Raw genomic sequence first — 18,791 nt, 5'->3', positions numbered from 1 at the left:
AGATTCAGAATTGACAAGCAAAAGTGTATACGTCCGAGTAGCAATAATTAGATTGCTCGGGCGTAATGGGCTGAATGATCTCCCTCTATGTTGTGTCATTCCAAGGTGGTATTTACCACATTGCCCCACCCTTTCCCCAAGACACTGTGGTTAGCACTGCTGCCTCACTGTGCCAGGGACCCAGGATTCTGTCTGGGCCATCTTTCGGTTGTGGGAGGTGAGACCCACGCAGACACGGGGCGGGGGGGGGGGGGGGCGTGCAAACCCCACGCGGGACCCATGGGCCGAGATCGAACCGCGGGTCCTCGGCGCCGCGAGGCAGCAGTGCTAACCACTCCACCACGGTGCCACCCTAGCTTGGGGCATTTGACGTGCTGGCATTGGAAGATAACTGTAGGAATGCTGAACCCGTCCTTCCAGTTTGTCTGCCAGGATAATTAATGGTTAACCCACTTCGCTGAGTGGGATAAGATAACGCACTCTGAGTCACACTTTTAAATCGAGTCCCCCGCCCACAGTGGTCACGAATGTGCTTCGGTTTCGCATCACCAATCACTCGCTGCACAGACTTGACAACAGAATCCCTGAGTCACATGGCATCATTAAAAAAAACCCTTACAGCCTTGGAACACCTCCCTCCCAGTGCATCCCCCCTCCCCCTTCTCCCCACCCAGCCAACCTGCATTTCCTGATCTCCTGCCCGTCCAGTCTCAGTGAACAATAAAAACAGCACGTCAGCCACCACTAAATCCACCAGTGCAGTAATCAAAATGAAATCCTGTCAGCTTCAGTGGGAAAGAGGAAACTCTACGAATAGACCATGACATGCCCCGAAATCTTCTAACAATCCTTCTGTGATGTCTCTGTTTTTCACTTACCCTTTCATGGGCCACGGGTGTCGCTGGCAAGGTGGGGGTTTGATGCCCGTCCCTACCTTTCCGTAGATTTATGGGTCAACCACGTTGCTATGGGCCTAGAGTGACGTGTAGGCCCCGGGGGGCCAGGTAAATATAGGAACGTACGAATTAGGAGCAGGAGGAGGCCACTCGGCCCCTCGAGCCCGCTCCGTCATTCAATAACCTCATGGCTGATCTGACCGTAACCTCCCGCCGACCCCCGGTAACCTTTCACCCCCTCGCTTATTAAGAACCCGTCTCGCTCCGCCTCAAAAATATCTTTCAAAGATTCTGCTTCCACTGCCTTTTGAGGAAGAGAGTTCCAGAGACTTGAGAACCTCCGGGAGAAAAAGATGTCTCCTCATCTCTGTACTAAATGAGGCACCCCTTATTTTTATGGGGCGGCACAGTGGCACAGGGTTAGCACAGTGCAAGGCGCCCAGGCCTCGGGTGACTGTTTGTGTGCCATTCGCATGTTCTCCCCCGTGTCCGCGTGGGTTTCCTCTGGGTGCTCCGCTTTCCTCCCACTGTCTCGATGGATTGGCCACGCTAAATTGCCCCTTAATTGGGAAAAATGAAGTGGGTACTTTAAATTTATAAATAAATAAATCTGGAATTGAAAGCTTAACGATGACCATGAAACCATTGTCGATTGCCATGTAAACCCATCTGGATCGCTAATGTCCTTCAGCGAAGGAAATCTGCCGTCCTTACCCAGTCTGGCCTACGTGACTCCAGACCCACAGCAATGTGGTTGAGTCTTAAATGCCCTCAGGGATGGGCAACAAATACTGGCCCAGCCAGCGACGCCCACATCTCATGAACGAATAAAGAAAAAGTGACGCACTGTCTCCCTCTGGTTGAGGGAGTTAATTATGATTCGTGAACTAATCTGCTGCTTACCCACACGGTTCATATTAGGCCTTTCGATTCTGCCCATTCGCCGGTAACCCAGTAACCCCACCTAACCCTTTGGACACTAAGGGGCAATTTAGCGTGGCCAATCCACCTAACCTGCACACCTTTGGGTTGTGGGGGTGAAACCCACGCAGGCACAGGGAGAATGTGCGAACTCCACATGGATCGAACCTGGGACCTCGGCGCCGCGAGGCAGCAGGGCCAACCACTGCGCCACCGTGCTGCCCTTAATTCCAGATTTATATTGAATTCCAATTTCACCATCTGCCGTGGGGGGATTCGAACCCGGTTCCCAGAGTATGCCTCTGGGTCTCTGGATTACTAGCCCAGCGACAATACCACTCTGCCACTGCCTTTCTCAAGAAGGGATGTACCTCTACTGGATGCAGTTCAGAGAAGGTCCACTAGGCTGATTCTTGGGATAAAGGGGTTGTCTTCTGAGGATAGAAGTCCAAAGATGTGCAATTTAGGTGGATTGGATGTGCTAAATTCCCCCAAGTTGGAATTACAGGGATAGGGTGGGGGATAGGGGTTAGGCCGAATGGCCTCCTTCTGCACTGTAGTGATTCTATGAAAGGGTGAGCAGTTTGGGAGGGGGAGGGAGGATCAAGCACCGGGGGGGGGGGGGCGCTCAGAAGGGGTCTGGCCCGCGATCGGTGCCCACCAATCGGCGGGCCGGCGTCTCTAAAGGACGCACTCTTTTACTCCGCCGCCGCGCAAGTTCAATCCTCCATGTCCTGCGGGGCGCCCGCGGGGAGGACGGCAACCGTGCATGCGCGGGTGACGTCATTTACGCAGCGCCGGCCACGTAATTTACACGGCGCCGCTTTTACTCGCCGCCAAGGCCCGGCACGCGTAAATGATGCGGCGCTGCTCCTAGCCCCCTGGGGGTGGGAGAATAGGGGGCGAGGAGCGGCATCCGATTTTCACTCCGGCATCGGCACTTAGTCTCCTGTTGGGAAAATCCCGCCTATTGAGCCCTCCGGCCAGTTTTGATGGGCCAGCCCGTCTTCCCCTGCTTGCCAATGTTGCATGCTTCACATTCTTCGCCAATGCTGTATGTTTGTAAGCACCTTGTTAGCTCACTTGGCTGGACAGCCGGTTTGTGACGCGGAGCGAGGGTGAGCAGCGTGGGTTCAATTCCCGTACCGGCTGAGGTTATTCATGAATCTCGACCTTGCCCTTCGCCTGAGGTGTGGTGACCCTCAGGTTAAATCACCAGCCAGTTAGCTCTCTCCCCCCCACCCCCAAAGGGGAAAGCAGCCTACGGTCATCTGGCGACGCTTGCATACCTCTGGTCTAACAAAACCCTGGGGTAAGGCTGCACAAGGCGTCCGACAATGCTGATGCCAATGAACAGCTGGCATTGAGGGCATCTGGTCAACTGCGTATACCATCCACTTCATCTATTCCAGGAGCACTTTCACCTCATAGCTGGCACAAGCCAGCAGCAGCAATGGAGAAGGTCACTCAGCGTCCAGGACTCAGAAAGGAACAGATTCAGTAAATCATATTTCATTACAATTCTCAACCATCATGATTCATCTGGCACCTTTCCAATCGGGAGCTTAGGTGGCTGGCGTTACAAGTTATAAACAAGCAAAATAACCAAAAGGTTAAGTGACGTTTGAAGGAGTATAATTGGAATGTGGAACAATATCAAATCAAACAATACTAATAATGTGTCCTTTTTCACATCATTATTGATAGGGAATTATGACCCAGGAACTGTCTGTTCTGAAATTTACAGGCTTGAACTTTAAGAGGAAGGTTAGAATATAAATCAACTCACAAGTCATTGGCCCCATCACAACTTCCATTCCTGAGCTACTGACTAAATTACTTTCTCTGTTTAATGACTGGGGCTCAACTGGACTGTTCGCAACCTTGCTCCAAGATCCAAGGAATACGCAGAAGGAGGCCATTCGGCCCATCGAGTTTGTGCTGGTCCTCTGAAAGAGCACCCCACCTAGGTCCACCCCCCCACCCCATAACCCCGCCTAACCTTTTGGGGCAATTTAGCACGACCAATCCACCTGACCCGCACATCTTTGGACTGTGGGAGGAAACCGGAGCGCCCGGAGGTCACCCACGCAGACACGGGGAGAAGGTGCAAACTGCACACAGACAGTCACCCAAGGCTGGAATTAAACACTGGTCCCTGGCGCTGTGAGGCAACAGTACTGACCACCATGCAGCCACCGCACATATGTCCAGTCGGTCAACAAATGGAGGTGATCAGTGAATGGAATTTGCTGCAGATTAGGACATGGACAGTGTTTGCAATACACCTTTAAGAGATTGCAGCATGACATCACTCTAAGAAAGTGTGTCATCTGATCCAGTCTTCCCTACACTTCCGCTTTGTGGGAGAGTGTATATATACACACACACACGGAGCTGTGCTGCTGATGTCTGTAAACCTCAGACAGCATCAAGCACCTATTTCCACCTCTGGAACATCACCTGACTCTGCCCTTGCCCCGCTCATCTCTATTGAAACCAATGCCTTTTTTACTTGTGGACGTGACTATTCCGATACAGTCCTGGCTGGATCCCAGCCCCCACTTCCCTACCGTCCCCAACGCCCACTCCCCCCACCTTCCCGACACCCCTCCAAATGTTCCACACTCGGTAAGCGGGAGATCATACGGAACTCTGCCCCCTTCCGTCGTGTTTCTTTGATGATATAAAGTCACCAATCAAGAGGTCGAATGGCCGACATCTGCTCCTATTTCACGCGTCCGTAGCCACACCTCCGGTAATCGCTCTTTTCCCACCTGCACCGCACCACCGTCTGGTGTAGAACCGGGCAAAAGTCGGTAATATCCCAGTCATGGGAATCCTGGCCGACGTTTTTTACTCCCTCCTTCCAAAGAACAAATTGTGGAAACCTGTGTTCCTCGCTCATTCACTGTGGTTGACAGGATGCTCAACTCTGTCCGACCCATCTCCTGCATTACGGTCCCACTCCTTCTCCTCCCTCCCTGAATGTTGTGTGGATTCCTCGTCCTCACTTTCTGCGCCGCCAACCTCCACATTGAAAGGTTCACCCTCTGCCATTCCCATCACCTCCAGCTGAATGCCACCACCAAGCAGATCTCCCCCCTCCCCCGCCATCCCCCTGCCAACATCAGCATTCTCCCTCACATCCTGGTCCACGCCTCTCCCCCACGGCACCTTCCCATGCGATCGCAGAAGGCATAACGCCTGCCCCTTTACCGACTGAGGCCCCAAACGCTTTGCCCAGCCGTGCTTCTTTCAATTTCCACCCACTGCATTTACTGCTCATAGTGGGATCTTCTCTCCACCGGGGGATGGGGGTGGGGGGTGACACTAAACGCAAAGCAGCTGAGTGCTTCGGGAAACACCTCTGCTCGGCCCACAAGCATGACCCTGATCTTCCGGTCACTTGCTCTCACTCTCACCTTCCTGTCACAGAGTCATAGAATCCTACCAGTGCAGGAAACGGCCATTCGGCCCATCGAGTCTTCTCCGACTCTCCGGAGGAGCACTCTACCCTGGTCCACTCAGTCCCCCCCCCCCCCCCTTCCTCGGACATCTGCGGTGTCCCAGCTAAATTCAAACTGGAGGAACAGCACCTCACTCTCCGATTGGGCACTATCTGGCAGGTCGGGTCCGCTTGCGGCCGGCGCCGTGCTGTGGAGGGCGACCGCTATAAGCCATCGGCGTGCGCATGCATGGCCACGGACCCGGCAACTCTCCGGCCGTTTTTATCATGAAGGCTGGAAGTTTTACGTGGCGCGGCTGCTGGTCCCCCGTAGGTCAGAGGGTCGGTGCTGGGGTCTCGCTGATTCTTTTCGTCGTAAACCTAGGCACTTCCTCTGGACATGGCTTCAAAATCGGAGCCCATCGTCTTTCTTCCTTCCTGCTGTTCTGCAGGAGCCACATTCAATTTGGTGCATTAAACTTTGCCGCCCTCCCCCCCTCTCTCCCCCCCCATCTCTCCCCCTCCCCCCCCTCTCTCCCCCCCCTCCCTCCCCCCCTCTCTCCCCCTCTCTCCCCCTCTCTCTCCCCCCCCTCCTCCCCCCCTCTCTCTCCCCCCCCCTCCTCCCTCCCCCCTTGGTCGCTGCCTGGATTGCTGGGCATTTCCAGCACTTTGTCTTTACCTCGGATTTCCAGCATCTGCAGGATTTTGCTTTTATTTAAAGCTGAAAGATTACGCTTGTTATGCAACACCTCATTAGCCTCTCTTTCTCACTCCTCGTTTTTTTATTTGTCGGAGGCTGCGTAATGTTCTCCAAAGAGTTGGCAAATTGGTCGTAGTAGTCAAAAGGCTCCTCTGACTGTACCTGCACACACACACAAAAAAACACGATTATCCAAACCATCTCCGTACAATGTCGTTATGACCCAGGTCTCCGCAATTAACTGGTCGTTTGCGTTATTTTCTTCAGCTACAATGGGCTAATGGGCAAACAGCCTGTCACCAGCTCCCCCCCCCCACCCCCCACTCTACCGCCAGCACTTTCAAAGATAGATTTTCCACATTTATTCACTCCGAATAAAACCTTTTATTAATGGCATCCCCGCAGTCTGAATCGAACCTTAATATTCAGCAGTTATCACATGCAGCTGCGCTTTTTCAAATCACTTTAATTGACATGGTAATTTACACACTTCACATCAAAATAAACCACATCTTCCAGAGAGTATTTGCATAATGTATTGAAGTGGTCCTTTTTGTTATTCAGATGTGATGCCAGTGGAGAGCAGTGGCAGTGAGAAGCGGGGGGGGGGGGGGGGGGGGGGGGGGGGGGGGGTTGGAGGGGGTGGGTGGGAGGGTGAGGGGGGGTCAGTGGAGGAAATTGCATTGCGGTGCAATTATGGTCATTCTCCTGCACCGATTGCCCAGGCCCCTCATTTCTGGTTAAGCGATGCCTCCGCCGCTTCTCTGGCAACATTCACCGGCGCAGCACGGCAAAATGCCGGGGTTCCTCATCGCTGATGGGACTTGCAGTCAGCCGGGGCCTTTCGCACAGTGGGACGTCCCCCAAGGTGCTTCACGCCAGCGCCGCAAACCCGCACACGGAGGTTATTGGGACAGGTGAGGGTCACGGGCGTTGGCGTCAGGGAGGAGAGGCAGAGACCCGCCTGCCAACAGTTGCAGGGCAGGAAAAATCAGGAACACGCAAGAGGCCAGGGTTAAAGGAAGGCAGAACACAGGGCTGGAGGAGATCACAGGGCTGGAGGAGATCACAGAGATGATGCGGTGGAGGTGCGGGGAAAGAAATGCGAATTTAGGATTTGAACCTGCTGTATACTGTATACCACTATCAGCATCTTCCTTAATCTATTTTAAAATAAATTTAGAGTACCAATTCATTTTTTTTTCCAATTAAGGGGCAATTTAGTGTAGCCAATCCACCTAACCTCCACATCTTTGGGTTGTGGGGGCGAAATCCATGCAGGCACGGGGAGAATGTGCAAACTCCACACAGACAGTGACCCGAGGCTGGGATCAAATCTGGGACCTTGTCACCGTGAGGCAGCAGTGCTAACCACTGCACCATAGTGCTGCCCCTTCTTTAATCTTTTAACACTTTCATTAACACTCCCATTGCCTTGTGCTCCATGACACCTTTGTCAAATCTCTCCTTTGTTTGCTGCACCCCCTCTCAAACAGCATATAATCCATCACATTTCTGCCCCTCTTTAGTTCTGAAGAAGACCATAAGGCAGAGGAGCTGAATTTTAGGCCACTTGGCCCATCGAGTCTGCTCCGCCATTCAATTATGGCTGATATGTTTCTCATCCCCGTTCTCCTGCCTTCTCCCCATAACCCCTGATCCACTTATTAATCAAGAACCTATCTATCTCTGTCTTAAAGACACTCAGTGATTTGGCCTCCACAGCCTTCTGCGGCAAAGAGTTCCACAGATTCACCACCCTCTGGCTGAAGAAATTCCTCCTCATCTCTGTTTTAAAGGATCGTCCCTTTAGTCTGAGATTGTGTCCTCTGGATCTAGTTTCTCCTACAAGTGGAAATATCCCTGGTCTTGTATTCTAGCCCTCTTGACACGAATGCTAACATTGCATTTACCTTCCTAACTGTCGACTGAACCTGCATGTTAACCTTAAGAGAATCATGAACAAGGACTCCCAAGTCCCTTTGTGCTTCTGATTTCCTCAGCATTTCCCAATTTAGAAAATAGTCTATGCCTAAATTCCTCCTTCCAAAGTGCATAACCTCACACTTTTCCACATTGTATTCCATCTGCCACTACTTTGCCACTTTCCTAGCCTGTCCAGGTCCGTCTGCAGCCCCCCTGCTTCCTCAATACTACCTATCCCTCTACAGATCTTTGTATCATCTGCAAACCTAGCAACAGTGCCTTCAGTTCCTTCTTCCAGATCATTAATGTATATTGTGCAAAGCTGTGGTCCCAGCACTGACCCCTGAGGCACACCACTAGTCACCGGCTGCCATCCTGAAAAAGACCCCTTTATAAGACCATAGGACATAGGAGCAGAATTGGGCCACTCGGCCCATCGAGTCTGCTCCGCCATTCAATCATGGCTGATATGATTCTCATCCCCATTCTCCTGCCTTCTCTCCATAACCCCTGATCCCCTTATTAATAAATGCCCACTCTCTGCCTTCTGCCAGTCAGCCAATCCTCTATCCATGCCAGGATCTTACGCTTAACACAATGGGCTCTTAACTTATTTAACAAGAAGGCGCCTTTGAAGACTCATACGGCCTTGAAACTTTGACTCTTTCTCTCTCTCCACAGATGCTGTCGGACCTGCTGACTTAATCCAGCATTTTCTGTATTTATTTCAAATCTCCAGCACCCACAGTATTTTATTTATTTGGGTTAAGTCTGTAGCATATTTCCAACCCCCCACCCCCCAGGATTCTGCATGTTACGTCTGATGGAATTGCTGGCAGAGAACCCCCGAGGAGCCAATCTAACCGTTAATAACCGCAGCAACCTGTCCTGCTCTCTTGGCCTTCATCTGGCAGCTTGGCATTGGTGGAATGGGAACTGTATCCACCCATTGCTGAAGGCCACTCCCACCAACCCACACCTCCTCACCCCTGCCGACACCCGAGCCCACCCAGCAATTTATTTACTCAAAGTTAACATTTGTAAAATAATTTGTGGAAAAGCAAAATGCTCGCTGCTCAGCTCGTGATGGAAGGTTAGATTTCTCACTGAGTCAACCCCATCAACAACCTTCCGATCATGGCACTGCGGTAAGTTACTTCAACAAAACTGCGTCAAAGAAACTTTAGCTTTTGTGAAATTCTTCCACGGGATGTGGGCGACGCTGGCTGGGCCAGCATTCTGTTGCCCATCCATAATTGGCCTTGAACGGAGTGGCTTACTAACCCCTTTCACATTGTGGTATAGTGGCATTGTCACTGGACCAGGAATCCAGAGACCCAGGGCAATGTTCCATGGACCCGGGTTGGAACCCACCAACGGCGGATGGTGAAATGTTAAATCGCTAAAAATCTGGAATTAAAAAATGTGGTTGACTCTTAAATGCCTTTGGAAATGGGCAGAAAATGCTGATCCAGCCAGCAAAATCCACATCCGATGAACCAATTAAAAAATTGCCCTGGGTCTGGATTCACGTAGGCCAGACTAAGTTAGGATGGCAGATTTTTCCCCCCCCCCAATTACACCAGTGAACTAGATGGGCCTTTATGAGTTCTTTACAACAATTGATGGATAGTTTCATGGTCACCATTACTATGAGAATACTATGATGAATGTAGAAAATTGTTATATATATATATATATAGTGTATTTTATATCTGTTGCAGTAGTATAAGAACCTAGTTTGAGGTATGCAGACTGTGTGCCTGCTAAAGCTGTAATTAAGAAGTTGTAAAAGGTGAGCTCATGTTTGATTCAAACCATTTACTTATTTGCATATGATGGGCTAATGGAACATTGTTATGATTGCTGGTGAATCCCTGGAGAGGAGATAATTTATGGGGGAGTAACAGTTCATCCCAGCTAAGCAGGTCATGGAACTCAGTGGGTTAAATTGATGGGAGGAGCTAGGTCTGTCTGTAGTTTTGCAGTTTGCCATAGGATTAGAGTTTGATAAGACAGAAAGACTTTAAGTTGAACAGCAGTTTTGCCAAATGCTGTTAGAAGTGTACCGAATCTGCTCTTGAAACAAACTCTCTCCAGAGGTCTCAGCACAACTAAGCAAGACATCCGTTTCTTAACTTTATTTATAAGTGACATTTGAACTGTGTTGGGTTGCTTAATTGGAGTTAGCAGCAAGTGTAGATTGTAAGTTTCAGTTTTCATTTTTGTTTAAGAGCTGTTTAACTGATTATGTAAAGCTATTTCTGTGATGTTAATGTGGTTAGTTCTGTGTTTAAATTATCCTTTTCTCACAGTTTTACAAATTTAAAAAAAATGTTTGGGGTTCTTGTCCTGTATGTTAAGGGTGTTAAGATCTTTAGGGATACAAGAGGCAAGTCAATTTTTAATGGTGAGAGATAAGGAGATATGTAGTTTAGAAGGGCTATTGCTGGAAAAGGTGGTAATATGTGGAATTACTGGTGAAGTGGATAGTATTTCATTATGTACAGTAAGACTGGATCACAGGTATGAATGATGCCTCCAGATTTTCACAGGGGCTTTTCACAGTAACTTCATTGAAGCCTACTCGTGACAATAAGTGATTTTCATTTCATTTCATTTCACGTGGTAACAAGATCACAAAGCCACAGGTTGAGAGAGGAGAAATCAAGGAGTAAAGACAGGAAGGCTGAGGTTCAGTTATCAGAAATAATCTTTGATCAGATGGTTGATAAAGAACAAGAGATGGTGGAAGATGAAGCAGATGTCTTTAGTTCAGGAAAATTTGGAAGAATTACAACAGAAAGATTCAGGGATAAAGCAGTTGTATCAGAAAGCATATACAGAAATAGAATCTGAGTGTATACTGGAATGTTATTACCTTAACGTAGTAATGATGAAGTGGAGACCTTTACATAGTCAGGCAGTTGAGAAATGGACAGAGGTGCATCAAGATGTAATACTGGTGGGTTATAGACAGAATGTTTTGCAGGTAACACATGAGGTTCCAGTAGGGCAGTGTTTTTCACACTTTTTCGCCCAGGACCCATTTTTTGACAACTGGCCAACCATCGAGACCCGCCATTTTCATTTACCTTTAATTTGACAGGTGAGCCTGCTTGGTCCTCATGATCTCACTTACTTTGTTATTCAATGTTACATTTCTGCTAAGGGCTTCAGCTGGTGATTTAAGATCTCACTGCATCCATTGAAAAAAATCAAGACGTTTGTCCTCGAACTCACCATGCTTAGTTCAAATGCCCTTTGAAGTTTTGAGTGTTTTAAACTTTCATTTGCTAGTACTTCCCTCCCTGCATATAACACAGATGAACTTTGCATCCTGATTTGCATTGGCACAATAAACCCATATCTTAAGTAAACATCTTTATGCTTTGTTCCCGTTTTCTACTACTTTTTTTTAAAATATAAATTTAGATTACCCAATTATTTTTTCCAATTAAGGGGCAATTTAGCGTGGTCAATCCACCTACTCTGCACATTTTTGGGTTGTGGGGGTGAAACCCACGCAGACACGGGGAGAATGTGCAAACTCCACACGGACAGTGACCCAGAGCCGGGATCGAACCTGGGACCTCAGCGCCGTGAGGCGGTTGTGCTAACCACTAGGCCACCGTGCTGCCCTTTCTACTTCTTTTTAACGGGTTGTTTACCAGTGGCCCTAGCACACTCACCAGCAGTGCTGCCAGCTAGAAATGTAGAGGAATCTCTCTCACGCTCAGAGCACATGACGTCAGTTTACCGGGTGTGTGGCCTGCTCTCTGCTGCCACCCCAGGCAGGAAGACTCAAGTGGTTTAAAAAAAAATCTGCTTCTGGGTCATCGCACATTGACGCCAGGCGATGGTGTTCTGCCCTGCTGGGTTCCAGGTCTGTGCATTGATGAGGCGATATGCATGTGTGTAACGGCCGGCATTCTTTTTTTTTCATAAATTTAGTGTACCCAATTCATTTTTCCAATTAAGGGGCAATTTAGCGTGGCCAATCCACCTAGCCTGCACATCTTTGGGTTGTGGGGGTGAAACCTGCGCAAACACAGGGAGAATGTGCAAACTCCACACAGACAGTGACCCAGAGCCGGGATTGAACCTGGGACCTCGGCGCCGTGAAGCAGCAATGCTAACCACTGTGCCACCGTGCTGCCAGCCGGCATTCTGAAAGTCCATCGAGACCGGCATGTTTAAAAGCTGGGTCACGTCGTCAGGCTCTACTTCCTCGGGGCCGGTAACGCCGCGACTCATGGCCCCGCAACTCTCGCCCACGATGACCCTGGGTTTGAAAATTACTGCAATAGGAGGTCATTTAGGGGTAAGGAAAACTCAAGACAAAAATACAAAAAACATTTTTATTGGCCTGGACTGCATAGGAAGTAGTTGAATTTTGCCATACATGTCTCATGAAATAGGGAAGCCTCAAGTGGTAATCAAATCAGCACCTTTAATACCTATTCCGGCATGTGGGAACCTTTCACTGAGGTCCTAATCGATTGCGTGAGACCACTTCCCAAGATGAAAAGTGGGAATCAGTATTTGATGACTATCATGGATGTGTCTACTGGATTTCTGGAGGCCATTCCCTTACAACATATTGCAGCTAAGAGGGTTGTAGAGGATTTAACTAAATGTTTTAAAAACCAGATATGGGCTACCAAAAGAAATCCAATCAGATCAGGGATCCAATTTTATGTCAAGAGTTATTCAGATAGGTTATGGATAGTTTAGGATGGAAGCAATTTAAATCTATTGTGTTACCCAGAATCACAGGGAGTGTTAGAAAGCTGGCATCAAACTTCAAATACCATATTGAGGATCTATAGTCAGGACTATCCAGAGGATTGGGATAAAGGAATTCCATTTGTACTATTTGCAATTAGGGGTGTGTCTAATGAATCAACTAAATTCAGTCCATTCAAATTAGGTTTTGGTCATGAGGTAAGAGAACCAATTAAATTGATTAAGGAGAATTTGGCGAGTCAGCGTTCGAAGACTACCTTGTTGGATTATGTCTCAAATTTTAGGGAGATATTAAATAAGGCTCATGAGTTGGCTAGAAAATATTTTAAATTGTCACAGCATGTATTGAAAAAGCAGATAAGAAGTCAAAAACTTGTCGTTTTGTTAGTAGGGAGAAAGTATTAGTATTATTACCAGTGGTAGGTGAACCATTAAAATCAGGATTCAGTGGGCCTTATCAAATCAAAAGGAAATTGAGTGAGATGAATTATTTTATAAGAACGGCAGATAGAAGGAAAACTTAGCGTGTCATGTTAATATGCTCAAAAGATATTCTGATAGGGAAGGAAAGGAGGAGGATGTGTTAGTCATAATTCAGAGAGAAGTCATAAATCCAAATGATTCTGAATTTGGCATGCCTCAAATTAGTGGACAATGAGGAATAAAAAATTGGGATAAATTACTGAGTTACCTTCCAGAGGAAAATCAAAGTGACCTGAAAGAGTTATCACAGTCACACAGAGCTATACGAGGGAAGAAGCTAGGAAGTACAACATTTCATTGGACATCAGAATGTCAGATGCTGTTTGACAATCTGAAAACTGTATGAACGACCACACTATTTTTGGTGACACCGAATTATGTCAAGCAATTTTAGGTGACCATTGATGCGAGTGATGTGGGCGTGGTACAACACTGTTACAAGAAGATGACAAAGTTTTAGAAAGACCTGGTGGTTCTTTTTCCAGAAAGCTAAATATTCATCAAAAGAAGTATTCAAGTATTCAACCATCAAGGAGTTTGGTATTGGCATTAATGGTGCAAGCAAATTCATAGAGACAATTGTTTCCACACACTATAATCCATTGACGTTTTTGGAGAAGTTTAAAGATCAAAATGCAAGACTGTTTAGATGGAGTATATTGCTACAACCATTTAACTTGAAAACGATACATGTTGCAGGAAGAGGGAACATGATTGCTGATGCTTTATCACAACTTTGAAATGAAAGAGTTGGGAAAGAAAGACTGAAATGGACTATACTGATGTTTAAATTTGCATACATAAATATGCTGAGATATGTATCTTAGAATGTAATAGTAGTGTTTACCAGTGTATAGCATTTAAAGTTGAAAAGGCTTTGGAAAATGAAGCAAAATCTTTTCATATTGCTGGTTCATTTTTTACAGGGGAGGTGTGATAATGTAAGAAATTGGTATATATAGTGTATTTTGTATCTGTTGCAGTAATATTATTAAAAATCCTAGGTTAAGATATACAAACTGTCTGCTAAAGCTGTAATTAAGTCGTGAAGGTGAGGTCATGATTGATTCTAACCATTTACTTGTTTACATATAGAGGGCTAATGGAACATTGCTGTGATTGCCGGAGATTCCATGGAGAGTAGAAAATCTATGGGGAGGTCCTATCTAAGGAGGTCATGGAACTTAGTGAGATACAGATGACGAAATCAGTGAGGTAATGAGGAGGATCCAGGTCTGTCTGTAGTTTTTCAGTTTTCCAATTGGAGATAGTAAATTTAAATTTTTACTTGTGTTTAAGAGCTGTCTAACTGTTAATTGTAAAGCTATTTTCTTTGATGTTAATGCAGTTATGTGTTTAAATTAAAGTTAGTTTTAAAATAAAAGATACCTATTGGTCAGAGTCATCACTCTGGGGTGAAGCATCCTTTCCTCACAGTTTTACCAATTTAAAAAAATTGTTTGGGGTTCTTTTCCAGTATTCTCATAAAGGTTTGGGCCTGGTCTGGTATCCTAACACTAATTTTATATTCCTGATTTATTTATTTATTTATTTTTAAAAATTTAGATTACCCAATTATTTTTTCCAATTAAGGGGCAATTTAGCGTGGCCAATCCACCTACTCTGCACATTTTTGGGTTGTGGGGGCGAAACCCACGCAGACACGGGGAGAATGTGCAAACTCCACATAGACAGTGACCCAGAGCCGGGATCGAACCTGGGGCCTCAGCGCCGTGAGGCGGTTGTGCTAACCACTAGGCCACCGTGCTGCCCTATATTCCTGATTTATTAACGGAATTTAAATTTCACCCGCTGCCATGGCGGGATCTGAACTTGCGGCACCAGAGCCTGGGCCTCTGGATTACTAGTCCAGTGACATTACCACTAGCCACTTGTCTTTCCCCTGACGGTCTTGCACAACCATCAACTCTTCATTCTGAACACCTCCATCCAGATCAGATTACATGAATGTGACTAATTGAACATCTCTATCCAAACACCAGGCAAAGCCACGATCGACTGAATGGTCTCCTTGATTGCTACAATTCGAAATCAAAAATTCTAGTCTCCCATTAACCGACATTGATTGAATGAAAATAGTGCCAATTTTCCAGTCTCTCCTCATAAATAAAGTCTCCCACCCTTTTTTGTTGAAAAGATTTGAATTAGATTGGAGGCAAAACGCGCAACATTTTAGAAAAAAGTGAAAATCTTGAACGTGCTCTCCGAAACACTCAGACAATTGAGACAATGTACAACAGAGTTAGAAGGTTGATCCCTGGCGTCAGAAGCCCGAATTACACGAGGGGGGAAACCTGCCAGATCGAACTGAGGGAGAGGGGACTGGAGGATCATTCAGATCAGAAATGTTAACTCGGTTTTTCTCTCCACAGATGCTGCCAGACCTGTTGAGTTTATCCAGCATTTTCAGTTGGGACTGCAGAGAGCCGATCGCGATAGAAAATGTTTGGGAACGGGAAAAAACTACCCGGAGTTCAATCCGGGGGGTTGGGCGCGTGGGCCTGGATGGGGTGCTGTTTCCAAGGGTTGGTGCAGCCCCGTGGGCTGAATGGCCTCCTCCTGCACTGTAGGGTTTCTATTATTCTAAACCAATAGAAAACGAGTGGGGAACTGCGGGCGAACTCTTGATCACAGGGAATAAACCTCTCCCCCTTCCCTTCTTGACCTTTGGCAGGGTTGGCCACACCGTCACCCTCTGATGATGTCACCCCACCGTCGCCCAATTCGGACCCTGAACTGGTCTTGGTGACTCTTGGAGCTCGAGAATTTTTGTTTTTATTTTGGGCAGAGTTGATGATCCTGTTGTTCCCGTGAGCTTCTCAAGGCCCATCACTCGTTTCTTACCATGCCCACTTACCACCTCCTATCCCCTTTCCTCACTGTTTCTTGTTGTTCACCTTTCCCTGCTACTTGCTATATGTTTCTGATGCTCTTGACCTCTCCGCAGACGTTGCCTGGCTTTCTATTTATGTTACATCAGCACAAATTGGGCAAGGCCTTCAGATTTCTTCCTCAGAGAGAGAGAGTTTAGTCATTCCCCTTGATATTTTTGACGTTACTCTGTGAAAAGGCTGTTAGCTCACTCACCAGACAAATTGGATAAACAATTACCCTGACTCATTAGTGGGAAACTAAATTTTCACCGTGTACGCCGCAAAACACAATAAATTGAAGACATACATAATAGCCGCTTCATCTTTGTAATGGTTTGAAAGTGAGAAATGTTACGTTTCGTGGGAGGGAACAGGTTTTCTACCCATTTTCCATCAAATAGACAATGGGAGCTTGTTCTTCATTACAACCTTAGGTGAGCAATTGCGAAAGCATAATTTCTGCTCCCCCCACACACACCATTTATATGGTCACAGTTACAAACCAAGTCAAATATCCTTGATAGCTAGAGCACTGAATTTCAGTGGCTGCGTGATGTCAAGTACCTAGGCTGAAGATCCCAATGACTGGCGATCGAATCAAACAGCGAACAGGTTGCCCGCATTGGGGAGAGAAGGCAACCCGCCCCCTGCTTGTAAAACCCAAAACAAAACGTCTACTTTTAAAGGTGTAATTGCGCGATTGGGCAGCACTTGTCGAACAACCCCAAGTGCGCTACACGGGCAAGCGATTTGAGATAAATCAGTCACTCAAAAGTGGCGCATTTACACTTGTTCGAAGCGATGTAGATTCATACACAGTAGCCGGTTCTCTGCAAACAGAAGGGATAGGTTTGAGCCTTGCATATTTTGTGAATTTACTGGGAACTTGGGGATCCAATTACCACCTCCCACTGCTTTCTCTGTGCCAACCAATATCGACCAATAAGTGCTCCTTTCCTCCCAAAGCATAAATCATGATTTCAAACTCCCCTTTGTCCTGATGGGGTGCAAGCCAAAAAGCTTCGACAACGTGTCCCCTGCTTCCACAATATGTCGTCGGTTCAAATATGTTGAGCCCAAGTGTCAGCTTTGACCCTGCAACAGATGTAAAAAGATGATCGTCTTGGACCTTGGAAATTGGCTGTCCGCCTGACCCCGGCACTCCCTCAGCACTGGCTTGTCAGCCTGAATAAGCACCCCCCCCCCCCCCCCCCCCCCCAATTCATATAATAATAATATTTATTATTGTCACAAGTAGGCTTAACATTAACACCGCAATGAAGTTACTGTGAAAAGCCCAATTCACCAAACGGGACTCGTGGGAGGAAACCGGAGCGCCCGGAGGAAACCAAAGCAGACACGGGAAGGACGTGCAGGCTCCGCACAGACAGTGACCCAAGCCGGGAACCGAACCTAGGACCCTGGAGCTGTGGAGCAACAGTGCTAACCCACTGCGCTACCGTGCCGCCCAGTGCCGCTCATGTGACCAAGCTGGAACCCATGGCCTCCTGGTTCCGATGTGAGAACGATACAACCGGGCCAAGAAAAACAGGAATACAGTGGCACAAAGTCCTCAGGCGCCAGTGAGGACTTCCTGGAAAATTTGAACTGGTTTGAATAATTAACGTAAACACGGATTCAAGCCCTTGCTGAAAGCCACGGAAAGCCGGAGATTTCACTGATGCCCTGCAGCAGTAACATTGCCATTTCTGATGTCAAAGAATGACACGATTGTTTCTGACAAGTAATTCTTGATGGAAACACACTGGGGTTCAAACACACTGAAGTTACTCCTCCCTCACTCAGGTTTTCTCCTCCACCGCTTTCGACTCAACCCTCCCCAGTGCCCCCCTTCACAGTTGGGAGTCGGTGGGGTGGAGTGGGGGGTGTGTGTGGTGATGAGACCGGGCCATTATATTCAGAGATGAATCCTGGAGCTGCTCATCTGGTACTTCCCGGCAGCACAGCAATTAGCACTGTGGCGTTACAGCGCCAGGGTCCCAGGTTCGATTCCCAGCTTGGGCCACTGTCTGCGCGGAGTCTGCCGTTCGCCGCGTGGGTTTCCTCCGGGTGCTCCGGTTTCCTCCCAGTCCAAAGATGTGTGGGTTTGGTGGATTGGCCATGATTAATTGCTTTTAGTGTCCAAAAAGGTTAGCTGGGGTTACTGGGATCGGGTGGAATGGGGTGCTCTTTCCAAGGGCCAGTGCAGATTCAATGGGCCGAATAGCCTCCTTCTGCACTGTAAATTCGACAATTCTGATTCCCCTCTTCCCCCCCCCCCCCACCAGGGGAGGCCAGTGAGGTATTTGGGAGGGGGGGTGGGTGCAGCTCGGTTGGCTGGATGGCTGGTTCGCAATGCAGAGCAGCGCCAACAATACGGGTTCAATTCCCTATGCCAGCTGAGGTCATCCATGAAGGCCCTGCCTACTCAAATCTCACCCCCTCCCCTGGGAGGTGTGGTGAGGCTCAGTAAAATCATCACCAGTCAACTCGCTCTTTAAAAGAAAGACCAACTTTTGTGGCTACGCTGCTCCTACAGTAGAATAGAGGAGAGAGGAGGGGAGAGAGAGGAGAGAGAGGGGAGGGTGGGGGAGGGGGGAGAAGAGGAGAGGGTGGGGGGGGGAAGAGGAGAGAGAGGGTGGGGGGGAAAGAGGAGAGGGTGGGGGGTGGAGAGGAGAGGGTGGGGGGGTGGGGAAGAGAGGGTGGGGGGTGGAGAGGAGAGGGTGGGGGAGGGGAAGAGAGAGAGGGTGGGGGGTGGAGAGGAGAGAGAGAAG

This window comes from Scyliorhinus canicula, chromosome 25 (assembly GCF_902713615.1).
Source record: "Scyliorhinus canicula chromosome 25, sScyCan1.1, whole genome shotgun sequence".
Lineage (NCBI taxonomy): Eukaryota > Metazoa > Chordata > Chondrichthyes > Carcharhiniformes > Scyliorhinidae > Scyliorhinus > Scyliorhinus canicula.
The sequence above is the reverse complement of the archived record's forward strand: the minus strand, read 5'-3'. Positions refer to the sequence as shown.